The following is a 15,356-nucleotide window of genomic DNA, read 5'->3' as shown; positions in this document are numbered from 1 at the left end:
TTTAATGGGTATAGCGTTTCAGTTTTATAAGATGAAAAAATTATAGGAATGTATTTAATACCACTGAGCCATATCTAAAAATGGTTAAGATTGTAATTATGTTATGTATACTTTACCATAATAAAAAAAAGAAAGAAAACTATAGCAACTACACAAAAGAAAGAGGAATTGAAGCACATCTATACAAAAAAAAATCAACAAAACACAAAGGAAGATATCAAGAAAGGAAAAGGCAGACAAAATAATTAAAAGACTAACAGAAAACAATGAACAAAATGGCGAGAGCAAATCTTTTTCTGTTAATAATTACATTAAATGAAAAAATATGAAATTGTTTAGTCAAAATACAAAGAGTGGATGGATTAAAAAAACAGACTAGCCTATACGCTGTCTAAAAGGACACACAGGTTAGTTTCCGTGTGGCTCGGTGGGTTAAGGATCCAGCATCACTGCAGTGGCTCAGTTCACTATGGCATAAGTTTGATCCCTAGCCAGGGAACTTCCGGTGTGTGGCCAAAAAAATTTTTTTATTTTAAAAAATTAAAAGGACACACAGGTTGAAAGTGAAGAGGTGGAAAAATGTATTCCATGAAAATGGTAATCAAAATAGAGCAGGGGTGGCTATATCACTTATATTATACAATACAGAATATAAATAGAAAATCATCATAAGAGACAGAAGGACATTCCAATGATAAAAGTGCCAATCTACCAGCAAGACACAAGAGTTATAAATATACATACTATTACACACAACATTAGAGCACCTAAATATATAAAGCAAACATTGACCGTCTGAAGGGTGAAATAAACAATACAAAACAGTAATAGTAAGAGATTTCATTCTCAATAATGGATAGAATATGCAGACAGAAAATGCAAAATGAGGTAGAGGACTTGAACAAAACTATAGAACAAATGGACCTAACAGACATATACAGAACATTCCACCCAATAGCAGAAGAATATCCATTCTTTTCAAGTGTACGTGGAACATTCTCCAGTATAGCTCACATTTAGGTCACAAAACAAGTCTTAAAAAATTTAATAAAACCGAAATTATATCAAGTATATTTTCAGATCACAAGGGAAGGAAACTAGCAGTCAACAAATGAAAAAATGGAAAATTCATAAATGTGGAAATTCAACAACAATAATCCTGAACAAGGACTAGATTAAAAAGGAAATTAGATGAGTTCCTGCTGTGGCACAATGAGCTAAGGATCCATCATTGCCTCTGCGGCAGCTCAGGTTGCTTCTGAGACACGGGTTCAATTGCCACCCTGGTACAATGGGTTAAGGATCCAGTTTTGGCTTAGGAACTTCCATATGCCACAGATGCGGCAAAAAAAAAAAAAAAGTGGGAATTAGAAAATACCTTGAGGTGTTCCCTAGTGGTCTGCTAGTTAAGAATCTAGCATTGTCACTGCTGTGGCACAGGTTTGATCCTGGAAAAAAAGAAAATACCTGAAGATAAACCAAAAAAATATCAAAACACATGAGATACAACAAAAGTAGAACTAAGAGGGACGTTTATTGTCATAAATGCAAATATTAAAAAAGGAAAAAAACTCAAACAACCTAACTTTACACCAAGAGAAGCTAGTAAGAAGAAAAAATTAAGCCTAAACTTATCAAAGACTAGGAATAAGAAAGATTAGAACAGAAATACATGAAATAGAAAAGAGAAAAACAATGGGAAAAAAAAATGAAACTAAGAGTTAATATTTTGAAAAGAAAAATAAAATTGACAAACTCTTAGACCAAGAAAAAAAGAGATGACTTAAAATTAAAAATGAATGAGAAAAAACTAAAAATGATGCCATAAAAATAAAAAGGAATATAAGTGATCAGTATGAACAATTATATACCAACAAAACAGATAATCCAGCAATAATGGATAAATTCCAAGAAACACACAACCTACCAAGACTGAATCATTTTTTTGGCTTTGCCAATGGCATGTAGAAGTTCCTAGGCCAGGGATGAAACCATGCCACAGCAGTGACCTGAACAATGGCAATGATAATGCCAGATCTTTTAACTTCTAGGCCACCAGGGAACTTTAAGACTGAATCACAAAGGAAAAGAAAAAGTCTACCACACATATAAGTTGTATGCAGATAGAATCAATAATCAAAAATCTCCCAAGAAAGAAAAGCTCAGGACTAGATGGCTTTGCTGGTGAATTCTACCAAACATTTTAAAAGAATTAATGCAAATCTATCTCAACATCTTTCAAAACTTGAAGAGGAGTATACACTTCCAAACTCACTTATGAGGTCAGCATTAACCTGATTTAAAAAAAAAAAAGGGAGTTCCCGTCGTGGCGCAGTGGTTAACGAATCCAACTAGGAACCATGAGGTTGTGGCTTCAATCCCTGCCCTTGCTCAGTGGGTTGACGATCCGGCGTTGCCGTGAGCTGTGCTGTAGGTTGCAGACGCGGCTCGGATCCCACGTTGCTGTGGCTCTGGCATACGCTGGCAGCTACAGCTCCGATTAGACCCCTAGCCTGGGAACCTCCATATGCCGTGGGAGCGGCCCAAGAAATGGCAAAAAGACAAAAAAAAAAAAAAAAAAAAGCCAGAAAAAGACACTTCGAGAAAAGAAAACAACAGGCCAATATCCCAGATGAATACAGATGCAAAAATCCTAGACAAAATATTAGCAAACCACATTCAACAGCATTTTAAAAGGATCACAGATCATGACCAAGTGGGATTTATCCCTGGGATGTGAGGATTGTTTAACATATGCAAATCAATAAATATGATCCATCACAAAACCAGAATGAATAAAAATTACATAACCAACTCAATAGATGCACTAAAAGCATTTGATAAAATTCAATATGCTTTCATGATTAAAAAAACTCAATAAACTAGGAAAACAAGGAAAGTACCTCAACATAATAAAGGCCAGATATGACAACACCACAGCCAACGTCATATTAAATGGTAAAAAACTGAAAGCCTTTCCTCCTAATCAGCAACAGACAAGGAAAACTTGTCTTGCTACTTATACTTAACATAGTATTAGAAGTTGTAGCTAGAGCACTTAGGCAAGAAAAAGAAATACAAGGCATCCAAATTGGAAAGGAAGACATAAAATTGTCCACGTTTGCAAATGACATGATCTTATATATAGAAAATCCTAAACACCAAAAATCTATTAGAACTAGTAATTCAGTAAAGTTGCAGGATACAAAATCAACATACAAAGATCAGTTGCATTTCTACATAAAAATAATATACTACCTGAAAACAAAATTTAAAAAATCTCATTCACAATAGCATAAAAAACAATAGCATATTTAGGAATAAATTTAAACAAGATGAAAGACCTGCACACTAAAAACTATTAAGATGTCGACAAAGATACAAACAAATGGAAAAATATCCCATGTTAATGAATTGAAGAATTAATATTGTTAAAATGTCCATACTGCTCAAAGTGATCTACAGATTCCAATGGCATTTTTTTCACAGAAGTAGAAAAACAACCCTTAAACTCATATGGAGCCACCAAAGAACCAGAATAGCCAAAGCAATCTTGCAAAGCTGGAAGCTTTCAAGCACACTTCCTGATTTCAAAATACATTACAGAGGTACAGTAGTCAAAATAGTACTTTACTGGCATAAAGACAGACATTTAGACCAATGGAACAGAATAATGAAGCCAGAAATAAACATATGCATAAATGGTCAACTAACCTTTGACAAAAGTGCCAAGAATACACAGTGAGGGAAGGATGGTCTTGTCAACAAACGGTGTTGTGAAAACTGGATATCCATATGCAAAAGAATGAAATTGTACCCGTACCTTATACCATACACAGAAATCAACTCAAAATGAGTTAACATTTAAAGAGATCTGGGAGTTCCCGTTGTGGCTCAGTGGTTAGTGAATCTGACTAGGAACCATGAGGTTTCGGGTTCAATCCCCGGACTTGCTCAGTGAGTTAAGGATTCAGCGTTGCTGTGAGCTGTGGTGTAGGTCACAGACGTGCCTCAGACCCTGCATTGCTGTGGCTCTGGCTACAGCTCTGATTAGACCTCTAGCCTGGGATCCTCCATATGCCGTGGGTGCAGCCCTGGAAAAGGCAAAAAAAAAAAAAAAAAAAAAAAAGAGAGAGAGAGAGATCTGAGAGCATAAATCCTAGAAGAAAATGTAGGGGAAAGCTTCACAGTATTGGTCTTGATAATGTTTTTTTTTAATATGATACCAAGATCCCAGTCAATGAAAGCAAGACAGTCAATCGGGACTACATCAAACTAAAACTTCTTTATAGCAATGGAAACGATGACCAGAGTGAAAAGGCAACCTATGGCATTAGAGAAAATATCTGCAAATGCTTTGGACAAGGGGTTAATATCCAAAATATATAAGGAACTCCTATGACACAATAGCCAAAAACCAAAGCCTGATTTTAAAGTGAGCTAAGGACTTGAGTAAGCAGTTCTTCAAAGACATATAATTGGCTATTAGGTATGTGAAAAATGCATCAAGGTCTCTAATCATCAGGGAAATACAAATCAAAGCCACAACAAAATATCATTTCACATCTGAAAAAAAAAAAAGGCCACAAATGTTGATATGTGAGTGAGAATATGCATTATTGTTGGGAAAGCAAAATGGTATAGCCACTATGATAAATCGTATGCAGGTTCCTCAAAAATTAAAAATGGAACTATCATATGATCAAGCAATCCCAATTTGAGGTATTTATCATAAAGAACTGAAATCAAGACCTCAACAAAGCATTAGCACTCTCATATTTATTACAGTACCATTCATGATAGCCAAGATGTGAAAACAACATAAATGCCTATCAACAGATGAATAAAGAAATAGTGGTACACACATACAATGAACTATTTTCAGCCTTTAAAAAGAGGGAAACTCAAAAAAAAAACAAAACAAAACAAAAAAAAAAAAAACCTTGGAGTTCCCGACGTGGCGCAGCGGAAATGAATCTGACTAGGAACCAAGAAGTTGTGGGTTCTATCCCTGGCCTCGCTCAGTGGGTCAAGGATACGGCGTTGCTGTGAGCTGTGGTGTAGGTTGCAGACGCGGCTCAGATCCTGTGTTGCTATGGCTCTGGTGTAGGCCAGCAGCTATAGCTCCAATTCGACCCCTAGCCTGGGAACCTCCACGTGCCACAGGTGCAGCCCTAAAAAAGCAAAAAAAAAAAAAAAAAAAAAAAAAAAAAAAAAAAAAAAAAAGAGGGAAACTCTGCAATGTGTAACAACATGGATGAACTTTGAAGATATAATACTAAGTGAAATAAACCAGTCACAAAAAGATAAATATTGCATGATTTCACTTGCCCAAAGTATTTAAAATTGTCAAATTCATAGAGTCAAAATGAATAATGGTATTTGCTAGGAACTGGAGAGAGGGGACATGTGAATCATTAATCAACAGGCAGAAAGTTTCAGTTAAGCAAGATGAATAAGTTCTAGAGATCTGCCCTACAATACTCTACCTACCCTATAGTCAGCAATACTGTATTGCACACTTTAAAAATTGTTAAGAGGGTAAATCTCATGTATAGTGTTCTTACTGAAATTAAATTAAAAATTTTAAAAGGAATTCTGAAATGGGTTTCATTGGGTTAAAACAATATAGTAATACGGCTGTTGCTTTCTGAGGCTCTAAGGGATAATATGTTTCTTGCCTTTTCCACTCTCCAGAGGCCTCCCATATTGCTTGGTTTATTGCCCTCTCTTTTCATCATCAGAGCCAACAACATCAGACTAAGTCTTTTTCATACTGCCAGCTCTCTGGTTTCCTTGTTATGCCTCTTTCTTCCATTTATAAGAATTATAATTACATTGGGACCATCTGGATAATGCAGAATAACCTCTCTGTACATGGCAGAGTGAATAATGTCCTCCAAAGATATCCAGGCCTGAATTCCTAGAACCTATGATTGTTACCATCTATGGAAAAAGAGACTTTTGTATATGTAATTAAATTAAGGATTTTGAAATGGGGAGATTATCCTTGATTATCTGAGTGAACTCTAAATATAATTACAAGTGTCCTTACAAGTAGAAGGAGGTTGAGGACAGAGAAGTGAAGGAGATATGACAGAAACAGAGATTATAGATATGCTTTTAAGATAGAGGAAGAGGCCCCAAACCAAGAAATACAAGTGGCCACTAGAAGAGGAAAAAAGCAAAAAGGGGGACTTTCCATTCAGAGACTCCAGAAAGAACCAGCCCTGAAAACATTTTGACGTTAGCCCAGTGAAAGTGATCTTGGCCTTCTAACATCAAGAAGTGTAAGAGAATAAATGTATGTTGTTTTAAGCCACTAAATTTGTAACAATCAGAAACTAATACACCATCTCAAGGTCTACTGATTACCTACTTTAATTTCATGTGAAACGTACATTCCATTTTGCCTTGTACCTTAACATATTTAGTTTCCAGGGATTAAAACATGGCCGTCGTGGGGGAAAGGACATTATACTGCCTACCTCAACTTCACACACACTGAAAATAAAGCTCAGGTTGACAAAATATGTAAATGTAAAATATTAACAGACAATGTAGGAGAATATGTTTATAATCTTGGGTGTGTAAAAGATCTTGAGATAAAGTTGTTAAAACATCTTTTTAAAAAATTGATACATTTTCCATCAAAGTTTTAAAATTCTGTAGGCTAAATAATACCTCATATAAAGTAATAATACAAGTAACAAGCTCACAGAAAACATTTGTAACATATATAACCAAGGATTAATGACCCATTTTATTTTTTATTATTACTATTATTATTTTGTCTTTTTGCCATTTCTTGGGCCGCTCCCACAGCATATGGAGGTTCCCAGGCTAGGGGTCGAATCGGAGCTATAGCTGCTGGCCTACACCAGAGCCACAGCAATACGGGATCCGAGCCACGTCTGCAACCTACACCACAGCTCCCGGCAATGCCGAATCCTTAACCCACTGAGCAAGGCCAGGGATCGAACCTGCAACCTCATGGTTCCTAGTCGGATTCATTAACCACTGAGCCAGGATGGGAACTCCTAATGACCCACTTTATACCAGTAAAAACAGAAAACAATTTAAATGTCCACCAATAGAATAAATATGGTACATTTATTCATACAGTATGTACTATATGATGCTACTTTAAGGGGGAGAAAAAATATGCACCAAACAAAACCCTAAGTCACAGAGGATTTCCCCCATCTTTATAAGGATATTAGCAGTTGCCTCTGGGGAGAGGAGTAGCAGCAAAAAGAAACTTTAATTTTGTTCTATATTATTTGAATGCAGACATACTCATGGATAAACTACCTAATATTTCTTAAAGCACAATTTTGTCTTGCTCATCATTGTTTCCAAGTATCAAAGCACAGTACTCGACAGGTAATGTTTATTTAGTGAATAAAATCCAAGAGAATGGGACTTGTTGTTAATGGTAAATCCTGTGCTAGTGAGAAAATGCCGTGGTTATACCCAAATTCTTCCTTCTTGTGGCCCAGATTGATCTTCAATTGGGAAGTGCACTGGAGAAACTGGAGGCATGAGCCAGAAGTAAATGAATGAGTGAGTGAGTGTACTATTATGCATAATAATGTATACTCTTTATGTCTAACCCAGACAATAACACTGCAAAGTGCACCTGTGTACCCATTTTACAAATGAGGAAATCAAGGCTTAGATAAGGACTAACTGAAACCTACCCTCAAATTTTCTTTGTTCTCTTCCTGTAAATGCAATTTTGACAGTTGCAGAATTCTTAGAAAACAGAATGTGGTCAGTTCAAGAAAAACAAAACTTCCTTCTACTAGTACTTGACTTACTTTATTAGCTATTTATTTTACTTGTTTTAGACAGTCCATATATTTGTTTTTAAAACTGGTAGTAAATTGTATTCAGTACAAAGGAAATCTCCCTCCACACAGCCTATAGTCATCCACTGCCCTCCCTTGAGACAATAGTCAATGACTTTTTGTATGTCTTTCCAGAAATACTCCATATCTATATATAAGAATATACACAGATATTTCTAAATTTTAATTTGAAGTTTTTTACATACATTGACCTGTACCTCTCTTATATCACTCAACAATGTGTCTTGGAAATCATTACATATTTTCTAGAGCTGCTGCATTTTGGTTAGTAGCTATACATTATTAATTTTAAGGAAACTTCATAATTTAATCAATCCTTCCTTATTTATGACCACTGAAACTGCCTCTCATCTTTTATTACTACAAAGTTACAGCGGCTATTCTTATACATGGTCCATTTGACACATGTGCAAGTATATCTGGAGATTAATTTCTAGAGATGCAACTGCTGAGTCAAAGAATGTCCCTTTAAATTTTTCATGGATACTGATAACTTTCCTCTGTAAATTTTACACAATTTTACTCTTTCCTCAGTAATGTTTATTCACACCTCCTCAACACTTGATAACATTTTCTTATACAAAAGGGAAAATACAGAAAAAAGAAAAGATCAATACCACTTGCATTTGCACCCAAAGGTAGTTTTCCAATCTTGCCCAGGGGCAAGTTGCAGTTCCATCACCACCTATTTTCTGGAAGAGTACTACTTTTCAACTGAAACTGTGAAACCTATTCCCCTCTTTTTTACTTTATACCTGATTAATCTACTTCATATAGGACTGGGCATGGAAAATATTAATTCTGCTCTTCTGTTTCAAAGATAATTCTTCTTTCAAGCTGATCAACCCCTGACAACACTGGGTCACTTTCTGATTGCACTTTCCAGAAATATCCTCCTTTGACTCTGTGGGTTAGGGTTAGGTTTACTTCCCCTTCCTGGGAACTATTTACTTGAGGTACTTTTCCTGGCAAAAAAGTAACACACTGTCCCCATTTCTCTCTTCCCTCCTTTTATCAATCACATCTCAATTGTCCTTAGGAAAACACATTATCTCATTATTCAGCTTTGTGCAAACTAGTTTCCCCTTCCCCCCTACAAAGACAGACTCCTTAATTTCTAAGGCCAAATCTGTTTTGTCTTACTATTCCTATATAAGGCTTGAAAGTATGGCAACTAATAAAAAACGGTTTACATGTTAAAGCAGCTTTAAAATTATATGCCAACTAATGGTGATTTAGAAGTTGGCAGGTAGAAGAATCCTGAGATTTGCCTCATGGATTGCTAACTTCAAATTTTATGTGTAACAAGAGCTTTCTCATCTGAGTTAACAACAACAAAAGTCATTTCATTACATGATTCATAATGAGGGGAGCACGATTTCTCTTTCTCTCTCCCTCCTCAGTTCCAATAAAGAAAAAATACTACCAGTAGCTTCTAGGTAGAGTTTACATGTTGATTCGTTGTTTTATTTATTATAAAATCTTTTTGACAATCTTTACCAAATTAAGGGTGTTTGGCTTGGTAGGAAAACAAGTGTGGTTTCAGTATGTTAAGACATTTGTCTTTGTATAAAGGGAAAGATTTCCTAAGAAGGTAGCTTTAGAACAGAACACTGAAAGATTTACGACCACCACCAGTACTTTCTGTCTTGTTTTATCTTTCCTTAGAGACGGTGAGTCCTGTACTCTTATTGCGTAGCACACTGCGTGGCATACAAGAGGTGCTGAATATTTCTTGAGTGAATCAAAGAAAAGAAAATTACTTACGGAGGCAGAACTCTTCACATTCTCCCCCAGATCTCACATATATTTTTATAGTAAATGGAGTGCAAACAGAATCTGGGACAGCTACATTATCCACCTGAACAGAGACAGAGGTTAGAGAATATTATTCTCAATTTGCTCCGAAATACCTTAAAAATATTAGTAAACACAGGGGATAACGTAAATAATTTCAGAGAGGGGTCCATAGAAAGCCTTGTTCCTTGGCTGCGACCCCTCAGGGGAAACAATTCTTTAAGACCAAGCCGTCTACAGATAGAACCCGTGGTAACAGCCAATAATTAAGTCAGCTATTTAAGGAAAAGACAACTGAGACAAGTCAGAAAACGACTAAATTATTGTAAGAAATTCACTCCAAGAAAAGTTCAAATAGAAAAAAGGGAATAATAACATTCATTTAAAAATATGTAAGTCTGCTTATAGCTTGAACATTATTGCTTAAATCGAGTACGTGAGATCTGGCAGCAGGCGCCGGCCGCCCTTCGCGCCGGCGCTGCCCGGGCAGCTGGGAGACGCGGTCACCTGGTAGAGGAGGCCCGAATCTTAAGGCTCTTCTCCGGGCCTCGGGTTCCCAGCTCGCCGCGCTCGGGGCGCTCCCCACTGAAGCTGGAATGTGCCTCAGTCCAACAGTACCTTTTTTTGCTTTCCTTAACGGCTGGCTGGCTCCAAAGTTTCGTCCGTTATTACGGAAAAGCCCCTCCTCCGGCCTCAGAGCCGAGCGGAGGTCCCGAAGCCTTCCTTCCAGCTTCTGGGCCCCTATAACCTTGGTTATAATTTCTCATCCTTTCTCTCCTCTTCCTTCTTTCTCGCTAGCTCGTTTCTGGTTTTTGTTTTTTGTTTTTTTGGGGTTTTTTTTTTTTTTTTTTTTTAAACAGAGAACACCCCTCTCCAGTTTCTCGGCCCGCGCAAGGGGCCCGGGCGCAGTCGCGCATTTCACATCCACATCCTGGCGGCGGCGGCGGCGGCGGCGGCGGCGGCGGGGGCGGGGCCCGCGCTCTGCGGGTTCCTGAGATGCGCACGTGCACGCCCTGTTCTGCAACAGCCCAAAACAAACTAATCCGGGCGGGAGGCCCTAGGGTCTTCAAGTGACTGCCTGTTCCACCCCTCCCGCCTCCCTTGCCCAGGTTCAGGGCGCGTAGTCTGGGGCAAGCGGCAGGGGAATGACTGTGAAGTAGCTCTGAATCTCTGAAGGAGGAGAGAGAAAGAGACGTGGTGGGGACGAGGAGGAAGAAGGAAGGGGGGGAGGAGGAGGAAGGAGGGTGGAGGGAGAGAGAGTTGAAGAAAGGAGAAGAGCCAGCTCTTAGCGTGCGAAAAAGATCTTAGAGTGCGAAAAAGATCTTAGAATGCTAAAAGTGCAAAGGGGGTAGTGGGGAATATTTGGAGGGGAGTTAGAACCAGAGGGGGATTCACAGAACCAGAGGGGACAGGTAACTCAGAGAGTAGGAAGGTGGGCTATGGAGGACTGGTTCCCAGTCATTGGGGATAGATGCAGGAAGGAACTTAACACATCAGAGGCATTTCGCCAGCCATTCTGTTCGACAGCAAAACAAAACAAAGGATAGTGGAAATGGCAGAATAGGAAGCTACAAGGGCCCATCCCTACACGCAAACACTAAGAAGATAGGTGTCAGAATTGACTTTGTTGAGGATAATATGGGAAAAAGAACGTATATGTGTATGTGTGTCTGGGTCACTTTGATGTACAGCAGAAAATTGACAGAACACTGTAAAACAGCTATAATGGAAAAAATAAAAATCATTTGAAAAATAATAAAACAAAACAAGCTTAGGGTCCAAGTGATAAATTAGAATGTAAAACCTGTCACTGAGAAAGGCGATCAAATGTAATTTTTTCAAGGTTTCATAAACCAGTGAGATTTTAAAAAATTAATAATTGATTTTGTGGGAACTCTGGAAAATAGCTGACGGTTTATAGAATCCAAGTGAATCCTAAGGAAAAAAAATGATTCAATACAGCATAATGGGGACATTACTAGCAAATTTTAGGGAATAAAAAGCATTATAAGAGAAAACCATGAACAACATACACTAACAAATTGGGTAACCTAGATAAAATGGACAAATTCCTAGAACACACAAACCATCAAAACTGATTCAAGAAAAAAACAATCTGAATGAACTCATAAAAAGTCCATTCAGAGAGACTGAATCTGTGTGTGGGCAGGGAACTTCTGACAAAGAAAATCCCAGGACCAGATGATTTCACTAGTGAACTGTATCAAGTTTTTAAAGAACAACTAACACCAATCCTTTTCAAATTCTTCTAGGAATAGAAAAGTAGTGAATGATACTTAATCCATTTGATGGGGCCAACATTACCTGATACTCAAACCAGGGACATCGCAAGAAAATAAATCGCAGACCAATATCCCCTATGAGTATAGATGCAAAAAACTTGTCAACAAAATCCTTGCAAATTGAATCCAGTAGAATGTTAAAAATAATTTCACTATGACCAAATGATATTTATCTCAGGATGGGTTCAACATATGAAAATCAATCAATGTAATATACCATATTAATAGAGTGAAGGAAAAAATTTATGATCATCTCAACTGATGCAGAAAAACAATTCGACAAAAGCCAATACTTTTTCATGATAAAAACGTTCAACAAGCTAGGAATAAAGAGAACTTTCTCTGATTAAGGATTAATCTGACACATATACACACACACATCAAATTCAATAGTGAAACTCTGAAAGATTTCCCCCTAAGATCAGAAACAACCCAAAAAATGCCTGCTTTTGCTCCTTCTATTCAAAACTGTATAAGCAACATTGTCCTGAAAGTTCTAACTTGAGCAATAAGGGAAGAAAAAAGAAATTAGAGCCATCCAAGTTGGAAAGAAACAACTAAAATTATCCCTTTTTGTAGATGGTATGATCTTATACAGAAAATCCTAAAGAATCCACACACACAAAAAAAATAGGGCTAATAAAAAAAATCAATGAAGCTGGAGTATAAAAGATCAACACATGAAAATCACTTGTATTTCTAAACACTAGCAATGAGCAATCCAGATGGGAAATTACAAAAACAAATCAATTTTCAGTAGCATCAAAAAGAATAAAATGCTTAGAAATAAATTTAACCCAGTAGGTGCAATATTATACACTGAAAATTACAAAACACTGCTGAATTGAAGAAGACCTAAATGAATGGAAAGACATCCTGTGTTGATGCATTAGAAGACTTAATATTGTTAAGATGGCAATAGTATCTAAAGTTACATAACCAGTGCAATCCCTATGAAAATCTCAATGGCCATTTTTTGGTAGCAATATAAAAATTGATCTGAGACTTCCAAGGAATTGCAATAGGCCCCAGATACAAACTTGAAACAGATCAAAATAATTTTTAAAAGAACAGAGATGAGGTATTCACATTCCTAATTTCAAAACACACTGCAAAGTCTAATTGAGAGTCCATAAATAAAACAATACATCCATACTTAATTGATTTTTGACAAGGATCCCAGACCATTCAGTTTGCAAAGGATAGTCTCATTAACAAATTATGCTGGAACAACTGGACATCCACTTGCAAGAGAATAAAGTGAGACCCTTACCTTACACCATATGCAAAAAAAAAAAAGTCAAAATGCATTAAAGACTAAGTGTGCAACATAAAATTCCACAAGTCATAAAAGAAAACAGAGGTAAATCTTTATGACTTTGGATTTGGTAATGGAATATTAGGTATGACACCAAAAGCAGAGGTGACAAATGAAAAGCAAAATTCATTAGACTTCACCAAAACTAAAGTCTTTTGTGCATCAAAGGACACTATCAAGAAAGTGAAATGACAACAGATAGAATGAGAAAATATTTATGTATATCGGATAAGGATCTAGTATCTATAATATATAAAGGTCTCTTACAACTTAACAGCAAAAAGAGAAACAAATCAATTTAAAAATGGGCAAAGGGGCAGGTGGCTACAGCTCCGATTCGACCCCTAGCCTGGGAACCTCCATATGCCACGGGAGTGGCCAAAGAAATAGCAAAAAGACAAAAAAATAATAATAATAATAAATAAATAATAATAATAAAAATGGGCAAAGGAATTGAAGGGACAGTTCTTCTAAGAAAATATGCACATGACTACTAAACCCATGAAAAGATGCTCAACATCTGTAGTCATTAAGGAAATGTAAATCAAACCCAATTACCACTTCATACCCACTAGGATGGCTTATAGAAAACACCCCAGAAAATAATAAGTGTTATTGAGGATATAGAAATAATTGTAATTCTTGTACGTTGCTGGTGGAATGTTTAATGGTGCAGCCACCATAGAAAACAGTTTGGCAATTTCACAAAAAGTTAAACAGTATTATTATATAACCTAGCAATTCCACTCCTGGGTCTATCCCAAAGAATTGAAAAAAAAAAGTGTTCAAATACTTGTATATGAATATTCATAGCACTATTCAAAAAAGCCAAAAGGTGGAAACAACCCAGATGTTCATCACCAGATGAAGGAATAAATAATGGATTAATATTTAGCCATAAAAAGGAGTGAAAGTATTGATACATGCTACAACACGGATGAACTGAAAAAATATTAGGCTAAGTGAAAGAAGAGTCACAAGAGGAAATATATTGAATGATTCCTTTCATATGAAATGTCCAGAATAGGTAAATCCATAGAGATAATAGATTAGTAGTTGCCAGGACCTGGGGACAGGGAAGTTCTAACAAGTATGCTTAATGTGAATGGGGTCTCCTTCGGAGATGAAAATGTTTTGGAACAAGATAAATGGCGATGGTTGCTGAATACCAGTGAATTATATACTTTAAAATTTTAATTTTATTTTATGTGAATTTCACCTCAAAAATAAATATAAGCAAGGAAGCCAAGGCAGCACCAGCTGAAGTTGAGGCCTTGTTCCTGCAGCATCCCTGCTCTGGCAGAGAAGCGTGGAGCTGCTTTTGGTTTGGGTGGTGATCACAGCTGCAATCTCACCGCTGCTGGAGAGTCCCAGAGTACTGGGCGGGCATGGAGGAGAGCTCATGCAGGCCTTTAGTGCAGAACCCTGCGGACCATGTCCTGCAGGCTCTGCCAATTATTGGCAGATCCTGGAGCCACATAAGGGAAAGCCAAGGGTCAATCTGAGGTCTCTCCGGAGTTTCCATTTATCACTTTTTACCCCATTTCATATCTTAAGACCCAGCTTTTAACCTTTTATCATGGGAAATCCAGATGTGCCTTACAATCCATGGTGTGTGCTTATGCAGTGTTTTTCTTCCAAGCGGTTCAGGAAAAAACAGTGAGTCTACGCTATATCTGCAATTCAATGAAATAGGCATTAAAATTTCTAGTTACATGTTTGTGTGTTGGTTAATTGATGTAATACTCCACCCCAGCCCACCTATATCCCTGGCATGGTGCCAAAATCGATGCTCCGTCAATGTTGACTGAATGAGTGAAAGAAAAAACACTATTAGTTTTAATTTGTTTTGAGCCTTGGCTCCACCACTTGCTGGCAGATTGACACAAGAAAGACAGTGTAATCCACTTAAGATTCGTTTTCCTAGTTCACAAAATGGCTGTTATAACCCCATGCCTGGCGGGTGTGAAGCTCGAAAGAGGAAGTGCCCACATAGATGTGTTCCCAGGGCCTGAATACTCACTCGATCCAGAAAATTCAACCTGATGAAAAGACAAGAAGAGT

The sequence above is a fragment of the Sus scrofa genome, chromosome 1 (genome assembly GCF_000003025.6).
Source record: "Sus scrofa isolate TJ Tabasco breed Duroc chromosome 1, Sscrofa11.1, whole genome shotgun sequence".
NCBI lineage: Eukaryota > Metazoa > Chordata > Mammalia > Artiodactyla > Suidae > Sus > Sus scrofa.
This window is presented reverse-complemented; position numbering follows the sequence as displayed.